General features: G+C 30.6%; 1 protein-coding gene and 1 pseudogene across 1 annotated transcript in view; one reads left to right on the top strand and one right to left on the bottom strand.

Annotated features, from left to right (window-relative positions):
• The window catches only part of CSMD3 (CUB and Sushi multiple domains 3), a 1,080,109-nt gene that overhangs the window by 96,356 nt on the left and 969,696 nt on the right, over positions 1-14,057 (top strand). The gene's annotated exons all lie outside the window — the stretch shown is intronic.
• On the bottom strand, positions 9,127-9,242 carry LOC111739834 (annotated as a pseudogene).

Here is a 14,057-nt window from a genome sequence, read left to right as displayed (position 1 = left end):
GACTCTAGGCCTAAAGGAAGAGCCACAGAGGTGTGGAAGAAGATAATAATCAGAACAGGTATTATTAGCACTAGGTTAACATGTGTAAGGTAACAATAAGAAGGAAAAAAGAGGAAAATCATATTATTGCTGCTGAAGTGAAGAAAAAATAAATGTCAAAAGGAAGACAAGGTGAAAAATACAAACCTGAATGCCTTAAAGTTACTTTATTGATATAGAAATATTTTCTCTGCACTTTCCAGCTCAGCACTTTCTTGCAAAGAAATTTTTTTTTTTTTAATAGAAGTGTTCAAGCAATAAACATAACAGCTCATATCTGGGAGACTATAAGACACCTCTGGATTTTGTAAAGTTTGAGTAGAATGGCAATTGAATTAACAATACCCCTAAATATAATAAACTGGAAGAATTCTATTGTTTAGAGTATCTTTATTTTGTCATTAAAAAGAAATTATGGGAAAGCAAGTTAAATATCAGACACCGCAAAATCTTAGTATTTCTCCACTGGTACTACAAAGCTGTAAATTCTCTATAAAGAGCACAGAAAATAATACCAATTTGTATTCTTAACAATGGCAAAACGTAAGGTCATTCAAATAATATTCATTGTCACATAACTATAAATCCCTTTATAATTTCTATGCTTTGTGGCGATTTTCTTGTGTATTCCTCACGGTTGTTTTCTTACTTTAATACTTGATTGGAGATAAGAAATTGAGTAATTCTAGATTGGATGGTATAAAGTTTACTCTAACAAGGCAGGGTAAATATATAGAAATCAGAAGTCTCACATATATTTTGAAAAGCTCTCTGTGTATAATAACTGTATGTTAGACAAATACAGCTTCATTAAAAAAAAAATCTAGTTTTCTTGGCGCTTGTCAGCTAGTTTTTCCATAGGCAAAAAAACTCGCACCTTTATTTGAACTGTGATGTAAGAATGAGAAGAACATTTTGATTCCTTAATTTTTAAATGCCTTTCGAACAGCCACTACAAAATTTTTTTTCAAGCCCATCATTCATCTTACATTTTGTGGTCTAAAAAAGAATGTTACATTTCTTATCAGAGTAGAAATTAAAAGAATAAAGGTATTAGAAACTCAGAAAATTAATTTACCAAGAAATTCCAATAACTATTTTAAAAATATGTAATTTCAAAAACTATATATATAATTTTTTTTTTTTAGAAGTGCTTCCAGAAATCAGCTAACGGTGGGGAGTGAGAAGAGGGTTGAATAAGTCTAGAATGAAAATGAAAGATCAGTGACCAAGTCAGCGTGGTAGAAGAGAACTTACTGAAAATGAAATGCTATAAATTAATGAATGAATATATGCAAATACATAGTTATGAAAACTTAAATTATGGGGTCAAAATACGAGTTCAAATATTATCTCTGTCATTATCTCGGCAGTTACCCTTAATTACCCTTTATTTCTGTGCCTGTTTCCTCAACTGTAATTTGAGAAAAGTTCAGTACTAACTCCAGGACTGCTGAGAGAATTAAATGAATTATTACATGCAAAATGCTTAAAACAAATATAAGTAAATCTCAAGACTAGATATTTCTTTTCTTTATAAAAGTCCAAGTAAATTAAACAATACACGAAAAATGTATTTTGAACAATCCGAATGAGCTGCAACATGAGTGGGTCTGAATTCTGAGATATCTAAGGGGCTCTTCACTGCGTAAGCATCCGAATCTATTAGAACTTGTGCTTAACTTTGTCTGTTCAAGTGTTTTGAAATTTTCTAGCAAGCCTACACATCCAATATAATATTGAGTATACATAGCCATGTTAAATACATTATATTTTGTACAGATTTATTGAGGAGAATTTTGATATTCAAAACTTGTGATTTTTGTGTGATAAAGTGGTTGTAATTTGCACTATAATCAGCATAGTTACAGTTAGCATAAAAATATTGTATAGAAGTAATTGTGAAGGATCTTTATTAAAGTTTACATAGAGAGCCAGTATCATTTTCCCTTTCACATTTGCTATATCTTGAATCTAATGTTATAGTAGATTGTTTATAGACTACTACTTGTTCTGATATTTATTAATACTTATGAATAATTATATAAATACTAAATGTTATGCTGCCCTAAGTAAGTATTATGCTTTGTATCTGAGCTAGGCACTTTACATACATTATTTTTAATTCTTATAAAATCATTTAATGTAGTTTAATTGTGAAACTGAAGTCCAAGAAAGATAAAGAACTTACCAAATCCATATAATACTTATCCGCATCAGGAGTGGATGAAAATTATTGGTTAATCCAAAGGCAAAGCACATAAAAATTTTGTAAACTGTAAGGTACTATGCAATATTAATTGCTATAATTCTACCAGAAGAAAAATTTATATAAAGTAATTTTAATATTTATTTTCTTGCTCATTACAATGTTAATTTTAAGTGGATGATTTATGCAGTTAAAATTTATTTTTTTATTTCAGTGATGAGAAAACAGGCTCAGACAATTTGAGTGTCTTGCTCATGGATGTATAAACACCAGTTTCTGGAGTATGAAACTATATCTTTCAATGCTAATTATATTCGCATTAATTTCTCAATACTTGGTGTACTTTTTGTTGGTCTGATGTCCAAGAGTTACTTCAATATAATGCAAATGTCACATGTAAAATTCATGAAGCAAAATAAAAGAAGATTAGGAAGCCAGAGTTTATGCAGGAAAATAATATAATCAGCTGTAGACTCACTTTGTTTTGAAGCAAACATGGATTTAGAAACCTGTATCTCCAACTCTGTTCTTTTAAGGAGTTCAAATTCCATACAATTACCAAATAGATATTTTCACATTTCTTTCCACTGTGATCAGAAAAAAAAAGTAAGAAGGAAAAATATCTAAAGCATAATTTTGTTCTCAAGGCCTTTGGAGTCTAACTGTAAAGAAAAATATATTAATGTAGACCAACTAGTAGCAATAAAATACTCTACAATTATAAAATAACTTTGGTTTCAGGGTTTTTGACAGTAATAAATCAAAAAAGGCCAGAGTTAATGGAATCTTTAGGAGAAGGGCTGAACTTACATCTCGAACTGAAATGATACAAAATAGTTCAAGAGCAATAGAAAATTTCATGTTTCAAGATTGTTCCTTACTTCGCTCATTCATTAGTAACTGTCGTTTCCACACTCAGATATTGTCACATGACTACAAAAAATAGTAATACAGAATTTAATATATTGGTACAAATTGACCTATAGGCCTACAAAAATATAAAGAAAATAATGTGCCAATTTGATAGCTTTCAATCCCAAATTGCCACATGTATAGAGCAAATTATGCTATATTAATTAAACTAATTTATTCATATTTCTATTTATTTTCTAAATTATACAATAATTTAAAAATAAGTTATGAATATTACTTTTTAAAAATTTTAATAAACATTTATTGATTAGCACCTGTGTATTTTGCACAGAAGCACTGGAGATTTTTTTTTTCCCCAGTTTAAAATATTTACTATTTATTTATCTATTTATTTATTTATTTATTTTTATGATGACGTTGGTTAACGAAATCCAATAAGTTTCAGCTGTACATTTTAACAGTAAGGCATATATATACTTACACTGTGTGTTCACCTCCCATCATTGGAGATTTAAAAAGATAATACATGACAGTTTTTCTTGACTCTATAGTTCTAATCAATTAAACAAATGAACAAGCAAAACCTTTGCAACACGTGAAAATGTTAAGGTAATTTGGGGAAAATACAGAAATATGAGATTAGTAAATCATATCAACAATTTAATATAAACTATGAGAACCTAGCAATATGAGTTGTTCTCTATAAAATATTATCGTCAAAATTCTAACTTCTCCTTTCGCGCTTTGCACCTGACACTTCCCACCTCCTTACTTCTTGTTTCATAATCTGACCTCGTATTTAACAAATGTAATAAACTTAGAGGAGTATAATTCTATTTAACTGACGCTGTTTATCTTTGTAGGATTGCTATATTTTATTTTTAAATACATTATAAGCCATTATAAACAGCTATTTGACTTTTAAGAAATTACAAGAAAGGAAACATAGTCTTTTAGAAATAGATATTTATTTACTATTAAGGACCTTTTTTCATTTCTTTCTGTAAATTCCAGTCTCCACTGGTTGTCACTTTTCTTCTGCCTAAAAGACATCCTTTTGCATTTCCTATGGTGCAGGTTCATAGAATATGATTCTTGACAGCTATTATTTACCTGAAAATGTCTTAAATTTACCCTTTAAAAATATTTTTGTTCAAAGTTGAATTGCTTTTCTTTCATTAATTTCAAGTGTTCTTTACATTATATTCTGACTGCAAATATTTTTATTAGAAGCCTGTAAATTTTCTTAACCTTGTTCCCTATGTGTAATGTGTTTTTCCCATTCAGATACTTACAAATTTTTATTAGTCTAGCATTTTGACTATGGTTTACCTAGCTGTGGTTCTTTTTTTGCTTATTCTTCTGACTTTCTTTGAGGTATAAGTTAGAGAAGTCTGTGCCATCATTTCATCTGTATATTTTTTAAATCTCACACACTTTTCCTCCAGAACCCAAATTACACTTGTTTTAAACAATTTAAAATTGGCCCAACAGATCCCTGATGTTATGATCATTTTATTTCATCTTTTTCTCTTCTTGATCTTCAAGGTAAATAATTTATATTGCTATGTTTTCATGTTCACTAATGCTTTCTTTTTATAATCTCCAGTATACTATAATCTCCATCTAGTAGGCCCTAGAATTTTTCTTTGATTCTTTTGTAATTTCCATTTCTCTACTAAGATTCTCTATCACTTATTAAGATGATATTATCTTCTTTTAATATGTCAAAATAGCTTTAGAACTTTTAAACAAATTAAAGCCTTTAAATAATAGATTTAAAAGCTTTTAAATTGCTTTGCTAATATTTCCTTTAGAATCATTATTGCTAAGTCCAATATCAGGCTCATCTTTGAAACGTTCTATTTTCTTCTCCTGTGTTTCCTATTCTTCTTCCTCTGCTTCCTCTTCCTTTTACTCCTCATCTTCTTCTTCAACTATGGATTGCATTTTCCTGCTTATTTGAATTCCTAGTGAATTTTGATTGATTATTAGACATTAAGAATAATGTTTTAGAAACTTTAGATTCTCATATCTTCCTCAGAAGAGTGCTCATTTTTGATTTAGAAGGGATTTGAATTATTTTCTTATGGCCTTAAACATGGGTAGTTTTTATTTTATACTTTGTAAATAAGAATCTGTAGAAAGCTCAAAATGTTTGCCTAGCTCTATAGCTTAGCAAGACTCAGTTTCCAAACTTTGTCTTCCTGTGGATCTTGTCAAAATTTGGCTTTAGACTTTATCGGGGTAAGTGTAGAATCGATATTAGTTTAGAGTATAGGTTCATACTCCCAAGGCTCCTTGTGTGTCTCAGTTGAATGTTAGAGATGTTAATAATAGGTTGATTAAATCTTGCTATCCTAGGAAGACCAATCTTTAATGATCCACCATACTACCCTCCCCTGATACTGTTCAACTTCTACTTTCTCTGTTCTAGCATTAAAGCAAAGAAAGAAGTTAGTTGGAAATCCTTGGGTGGTCTAGCTGTGTAGGTCTATAGTATTGCCGCCAGCCACCAATTTATAATAAATACGCACATGGACACCTGGGCACCTGTTGCTGCACAAATCTATCTTCTCAATGCTCCATTCCACAAATTCTAGATATCTTATCTGCCCAAATTCTGAAATCTGCCTCTTCATAGTACTCTGTGCAAATTCCAATTCTCTGTACCACTGTTGGGTAATTGTTCCCAGCAGAGAGTTGGTAGGGCTTTAGGGCTGAAGATGCAAAAGAAGAAAACATTGTTCTTGGAATATAGAAAGCTTACTGTTGTGAAAACAGAGCTTCTTTCAAGAAGATCTAAATATAAAAAGCAGTCACCACCACTACTCAGTAAGGAGTTTGTAAGGGCAATGACTACAGTGACCTCTCTCTTCTGAGTTTTCATCTCCTGCTGTGTCTTACATTGGCCAAACTCAAGTGGAAATAGGAGAGCTAGAGGAAAATGGCTATTGATGCAGTCTATGATCAGTCTCTCAAAAAAAAAAAAAGCGGGTAGAGATATTTGAGTGAGGAAAAGAAAAGTTAGCATATATAAGTTTCTGAATTTTGGACATTAAACCATTTAAAATTTACAGTGGAAACACTTATGTTCACATATTTATGTAATGATCATGGCATTGTGAAAATTTTACAAAAACCCAGTTTATTACCTTGAACTATAACATTATATACATATAAAAATGGTCCAATATTATTAAGGTGAATATAAACTAATATTTCAATAAATTTTATATACTAGAGCTTAAATAAGTTTAAGATGTTAAAGGAAGGCAGATTCAAAACCAGATATGATTAAATGATATAACTTTTACAAGATCAAATGATAATCACCTTTTTCTTATTTTCTAGGAGTTATACATGCCCTGTTGGTAATCCTTGCAAGATTTCTCTGAGCTAGGTGTTATTATCATTCTTAATTTACAGGGCAGTACACTGAGTCTCAGAAGGACTAACTAAATTTCCCAGGATCACATAGCTGTTAAGTGATAAAAGCCAGTTCTATGTAAATACAAAGTTAACTTGCTTAACATTTACAATCTACTGAGTGTAAAAGATAGTGAAGGTAGTGAGATGATTGATATAAGTATAGGTGACATTTCATTAAAGAGGAAAGTAATTATACAAACTAAAAATTAATATTAAAATTTGTTCGGAAGATCTATAAAACAGTCCAGAGTGAATAGGGCTTTCTAAAGTTTTTGGATTATTCAAAGATACTGGAATTGTGCCAAAATGCATTAATATGGTTCATGGGGTATGATTAGTTATAATTAATATCCATTTAGTGGCTAAAAGTCAGAAGAAAATTAAGGTATTAGTAACAGAAATGTATTATGAAAAGCATCATATTAACGGACTATTTATTTTAATTTTTCTTTTATTCTGGGGGAAAAATTATAATGCTTATATTATTAGAGGTAGACTGTGACCTCTGTGATCAATGTCTAATAAAACCTACAATTTCTGAAAATTTACATTTGCAATACTAATATATTTTAACATGATATCTTATTTGACTATAATGCTTGGTAACTAAATATGTTGTCCTTCATATTTCTTTTCTGTTAATCAGATCAATTTAAAAGTCACTTATATTATAATTTTATTGAAATTTTTATTGACCTTAGCTTTATAATTACGTCTCAATGAATTGTTTATAAGTCCACAAGTGATTCTGTAGAAATAATTCAGCTTTCATAATTTTTAGCTGGAATATTTGTTTGTAACAGTAATTGTACGCTTTTGAAAATGCATTAGAGAATCATGCCTTGAAGCTAGGAAGCAACAGGAGACCACTGATTTCCTCCCTTTGACATTACAGGTTAGTGTTTACATGGAATTGGTAATATTTGTCTAAAATAGTTTAATTTTCCAGATTGATAGGCTTTTCTCCATAGTTTGATCATTTCTACTTTCAAGAGACATACTCTGTCCCTAAGTGTTCTTTCATCACTAATTCATTTATTCCATTTTTCTCTTTATGTTTTTACTCTAGAATCTTTCAAATACCACTGAAAATGGTTTGGCCATTCTAAAAGTCTGGTAATTCAATTATTATGGAAAACGGTGACTATCCTAGGAAATTCCAGACTAAATTGACAAACACATGAATGTTATAATATAAAAGAGTCTAATGAACTCAGGATAGAAAATTATGTATTTTTTTTCTTACCATCAAGAAGCAAATGAATGGATATTTTGGATATGTGGTATGGTCTGAGAAGCAAAGTTTGAAATGTATGGGCAGTCTATAACATGCCAGTGGAACAATATGAAAGATACACTCTAGAAAATATGCCTTGGGAAATCTCATCTTTTACCTTAAATGAAAATATATATTTATCTGATAGTAGCAAAATAGAGTAAAAATGAAATGTCAAATAACTTTAACTCATTGAAAAAATCAACTCCAATTTGAATATTTCTTTATTTTCCCCATTCTCTATATTTTATTAGCTTTTCAATGATTCCTGTTATAGTACTTATCATATGTTTATAAATTACTTATATCTCTTGGGGTTGAAATACTGTTATAAAATTTTTATAAAAACCTGTCTAGTATGGTGTTTCATGCCTGATCAGTGAAAAATAGTGTCTTGAGCTATTGAATCTGCTGTGAATTATTTCGGTCTGCAAGATTATTCTAGTCGATTATTGTAACATAGCTTGGACATAAGTTTTTAGAATGAAAAATTACATTGGTTTAAAATGATGCTGAGAAGGTGGTTCTGTGACAAGAAGAAAAAGGAATAAGTGATAAGAAATAAATATAAAGCAACACAGAGCAATTTCTAATTATGCCTCAGGTAAAGTAGCTTTTATTGGACCAATTCATTTTTCAAAAAAAATTATGAGAAATAAATAAAACCTAAAAAGAAATCAAGCAAACAAAAGTAATTTGTTGCTAGAACTAAATTACAAAAAATACTGGAGAACATTATTTAGATAGAAGAAAAATAAACCTAGACGAAAGGACTGAAATGATGAAAAGGTAAATATGTAGGTAAATCTAAATGAATGTTGAGTGATTAAGACAATGATAGTGTCTTTTTGGTATTTATAAGGTATGTATAATTAAAGCCTACAAAAACAATAGTAAAACACTATAGGAGATAAAGGTAGAGTTATAATATTCTAATGTCCTGCCTTTGTTCAGGAAGTGGTAAGAGTACTAATTTATCTTTACCCTAATAATTAAGGATGCATATTTTACTCTCTAGGGTTACCACTAATGGAATACGAAACTAACAAGATAAAAGAGAAAAAAAATGCCCACTTGATTAATATTAAATAAGGCACGGGGGGGGGGAGTTAAAAAACAAATAACAGATAAAAGAAACAGAGAAGAAATATAGTTATGTATTGCATAACTATGTTTCAGTCAAGACTGCATATAGGGCAGTGGTTCCATAAGATTAAAATGAAGCTGAAAAATTCCTATTGTCTAGTGACCCGGGAACCATCTCTTTTTTAAAATTATTATTATTTTTTATTATTTATGCCTATAGCACCTGGTTTTCCCAGGTGGTAGCCCATCCAAGTACTAATCAGGCCCAACCCTGCTTAGCTTCCAAGATCAGACATTGGGCTTGTTCAGGGTGACATATCTATAGACCATTTGCCATGGCTCCACTGGGATGTGAATCCAGGACCTTCTGCGTGTAAAGCAGACGTGCTAACTGCCACACAGTGGAACCACGTCCTAAGAGCCATCTTAATCTCTTAGTGCAGGGCCTTACTGTTTTGTGACTGTTCAAACTATCCATTGAAATGCTGTCAGCTAGAGATTTCTGCTGGCAATCACCTGGGCCACAGTGAGGTTCTCATGGACAATCTCCAATGTTAAAACTGCACCAACGCTGGTGGTTCTTATTATAATTCCAAGACATCCTTAGTGATAACAGTTAGGAAACTTTAAAGAAAAAAAAAAGATTTTTTTTACTTATAGGCCCTAGAGTATAAAATGCACTTCTGGGACCACACAATGAAGTCATGGAGAGAGGGAGGGAGGGAGGGATGGAGGGAGAGAGAATACAGTGTGCACTGACCTGCATTCTGCTTTAATTGTGGTCAGGCATGAAAGTCTACAGTTTCACAGGCTCACTTTTTATTGATGAATTTAAAACATAAGAGCAGGAGTTTAATGTAAGGGAAAAGAAAAACACAAGTAGCACAATGGCCACTTATAAGATCTCTATAACAAAAGTTCTCATTTGAGAAGAAGGCCTGGCTCTTTATCTGAACATGAAGCCAATGCATTTCCAGATAACAGACTTTGAAGAGGATGCCTCAGCAATCAAAGCTTAAGTCAGGCACTTGTATTGCAAAAAGAAAAGGTAACTGTCAGGGCTACACTGACTCACATGTTTGTGGTGATGCTGGTGTAAACAAATCTACTGGACTGACAGTCACAGAAAAGTGTAGCACATACAATTATAGTAGTAAGCTATACTACCTACATTTGTGTAGGTACACTCTATGATGTTCACACAATGATGATATCACCTAACAATGATTTCTTAGAATGTATCTTCCTCGTTAAGAGGCACATGATTGTACATAAAAATTATAATAAGTTTAAATAGACTAAATACTCCAACATAAAAGTAAAGATTGTCACATGAGCTAAAAAAAAACCTAAGTGCTACTTATAAGAAATCTACCTTGACTATATTATAATCATGATAAGTATAGGTACTAACTTATAAATAACTGAATGTATCTATATTAATGTCAAATAAAGTGGAGTTATGGCACGATCATTGATCGATCTAAAGAAAACCATTGCATAATAGTAAATAAGTAAACTAACCAGACAATGAAACCATTTTAACTCTATTTATCTAATAATATACTGTCCAAATATATGGAACAAAAACTGAAATAGAAGAAAGCGATAAATGCACATCATGGAGATTTTTAACATTTACTTGGTAACAGTTTAAGAAAACAGGAATAAAATTAGTAAGAATAATAAAGATTTAAGCAATACCATTTAAAAATTTGACCCAATTGGCATATATTTACCTAATAAATGAAAATACTCATTTTTTAGAAACATATGTGGGAAATTTAACATCATCGCTTACATTTTCTCCCTTATGAAAGTCAGGCACTTCGGCATTAACATTTGTGTGATATTAATTCAAAAATGTCTACCTACTCTGAAAAGAATGTAATAATTTAATGTGGTTTTATTGATAACAATATGTATTAGAGCCATGGAATTATATTTTGTTAGCATATATGATACATTTGGGCAATAGTTAATTTTCATTCTCTAACAAGTTGGTAATAGAATTTTCTAATGTGTTTATTTAAGTATGTATAGTCGAGCTCAAAGACAAGGCAATAGCTAAATTATGTAACGGCTAAAGATAATAATTATAGTAAAAATAAGAGGAAGAGGAAAAGTAGAAAGAGAAGCTAACATATAGTCACTATGCTTAAAATACTGTTGAAAGGGATTTACAGTTGTTAATGTGTTCAATCTTTAAAACAGGTACTCTAATTATCTCATTTTATATACAAGGAAGCTGAGACATACTAAGATTAAGTAATTTGCACAAAAGAAGTGCTAAATTGTGAAATCAGAATGTCTGATTTCAAAATCTGTGGCTTATCAAAAAACTGGTATTTTCAATGAAACTATGAATTATATTTTAAAGTTTAATTAAAGAGACAAATGTAGATAGATAAGAAAGTCTCAATGAATAAATTAATATTTAAGAATACACAGTAAAAAAAATACAGTGACCTTTTGGAGAAATAAAACCAGATACAAATTTTAAAAACAGTTTTGAACGACTATTTCAAACTTCCTTATCTCTATTGTAATAATATTACACAGACATGGCCCAAATCAAAACACTATACTAATGGTGGATAGTCATATAATTTAAAATAAAATATATAAAAAATATTTTTATTATAATTAAATACATTTTTGTAATGTTTGTTACATCTATTGTTTTTTAGAAACCAGAAGTTTCCTTTTATATCTCAATCCATTTGAAGATATGTCAAACCCCTAAAATAAAAGACAACATAAGAGTACAAGTGGAAGAATAAAATGATAATCATAGTTTAGAAAAAAAGAGAGAAAAAATTTTGTAGAGGGATCCTCGCTATTTTTAATGGCTTGAGTTTGAAATTGAAAGACCTAAAATTTTGTTTTAGCAGAAAATGAAGGGAAAAGAAGTTTCATTTAAGGAAAACAGTATGTTAAAATAAATGGAGGCAAGATAGTTCAGGACTTATTTATTTATTTTTTTGAAGGAGTAAATTATGTGGCCAAAGCACAAATTTCCTTTCCATTTATGGGAGAAGTTTTGATAAATAGCTCTTAAAAAATAATTTGTATTGCATGCCAAGGACTTTATTGAATTTTTCCATAGGATCAGCTCTGTTTTAGGAGAATGTCTCTGGTAACAATGTATAGAAAGGATTGGGCACAGAGGTGACTAAAGATAAAATAATACATTCCTCAGGAAGCAATTTTTGTAATAGTGATAGATGTTTATTGAGGAGTGTTCTTTGGATCAATACCTGTGGAAGAGAAGAGCATTGGATAGAGAGAGGAGTTGAGCTGTCATTTCTTCCCAATACAGTGCTCTGCCAATCCCACAGAAAACCCTGGAAGAGGAATATCACTTTAGGTAGTTCTGAGTTGGAATGAAGGAATTAGGCTTTTATACACTCACATTCGCCAGTCACTGAATGTGGGCTGCACTGGAAGAAGGTGTCACTTTGGCCTAGCTAGTTTTCTTAATATAGGCAATTTCATAAATCTGATTTGAATATGGCCCTATGACTGACAGCTGAGAGCAATCCTCCAGCCTTATTCCACACCACTGTGAGAATAGTCCTTTACTTCTGAATGGGCGTCCCAGTGTCCACCATAGAATTGCAATGACAGAAAGAAAGGAGACTAAAAGATATTAAAATGAACAGAGTATCGAGTGGGACTAAAATAAAGGAATATGGCCCTATGATTACTAAAGAATAGAATTCATAATTGTAAAACTCTTCCCCGCCAAAAAATCTCCTGGCCCAGATGGTTTTATTGGATAAGTCTACCAAATGTTTAAATAAATAAGATTTAACATCAGCTCTACACAATATCTTTCAGAAACAAAAAAAAGAGGAAGAACACTTCCCAATTTATTTTTATAAATCTGGCACTACTTTGATATCAAAAAATAGATAAATGCAGCACATAAAAGAAAATAAAAGAAAATATCTCCCATGAATGTAGATGCAAAAACTCTTAGCAAAATATTAGCAAATAGAATTCCACAATATATAAAAAATAATTATATAGCAAAAATGAAAGAATGGTTCTATATTCAAAAATCAATGAATGTAATTCACCATGTTAAGACATTAAAGAAGAAAAATCACATAATCCCAATGCAAGAAAGTAGAATAGTGGTTGCCAGGAGTTAGGGGGATGGGGAAATTAGGTGTTATTGTTCAATGGTTATAACATTTCATTCACACCACATGAAAAAAGTTCTAGAGATCTATTGTACAATGTGCATATAGTTAATAATACTGTATACTTTAAAATTGGTAGGAGAGTAGACTTCATATTATGTGTTGCTTACCACAATAAAAAAGGTTAATTGTGACTACTAAGTTTTTTTACTTTCAAGTCTTTATCACAATAAAAAAGTGTTTCTCAATTAAAAAGCACTCTTTTGACAATGAACAAAGAGTAATGTCAATATAATTGGGCACAAAAGCCCAGTTGAGGTGGATAAACACAAGTGTGGGGAAAAAGTAAAAAGTAAATGCAAGAATGAATGTTGGTCAATCATGGACCTTGGTTAGCACAAAAGAAACAGAAATTTAAATACATCATTTAAAATACTGTCCATAGTTCTCTACTATGTAGGAAAGGTAATATATGGACATCAAAAAAATTTAAATATGTATATTGTTAATCGAACTCTTGTTGACAATGTGACTCAAATCATGTAAATTTTAGCGCTTTTTTTTTAAAGTATAAATTAACCGTTTAATTTTAAGTGGACATTAAAAGTTAAAGTATGAAAAATACAGCATAAGGGAATAAATGCTTTTAAAGACAATCTACAGAAAGTTGCAATGTCTGTTTTTGAAACAGGTTTTCCACAAATATATACCGAATCACCCAGATTAAGTTTCATTTCCATGTGTTCGCACAGTAAAGTGTGCTTACTGCAATCACAGTACTTACTATATTATGTAAAAATAATAATCTACATTTCTCTGCTGTCTCTTGCTGTAGTTTGTCAGTTCCATGGAGACAGACTAGGAAAATGTCATTTTTATCATGACATTTGCGATAAATAGATGAACAAACGTTGAAGATCATTAAAGAGGATTAGTGGAAAAGGATATTCTTTTATAGTACATTCTTCATATGTACCATAAAGAGAATTAA

This window comes from Pteropus vampyrus, unplaced genomic scaffold (assembly GCF_000151845.1).
Source record: "Pteropus vampyrus isolate Shadow unplaced genomic scaffold, Pvam_2.0 Scaffold54, whole genome shotgun sequence".
NCBI lineage: Eukaryota > Metazoa > Chordata > Mammalia > Chiroptera > Pteropodidae > Pteropus > Pteropus vampyrus.
Note: the sequence above shows the minus strand (reverse complement) of the source record. Positions and strands in the feature narration are given on the sequence as shown.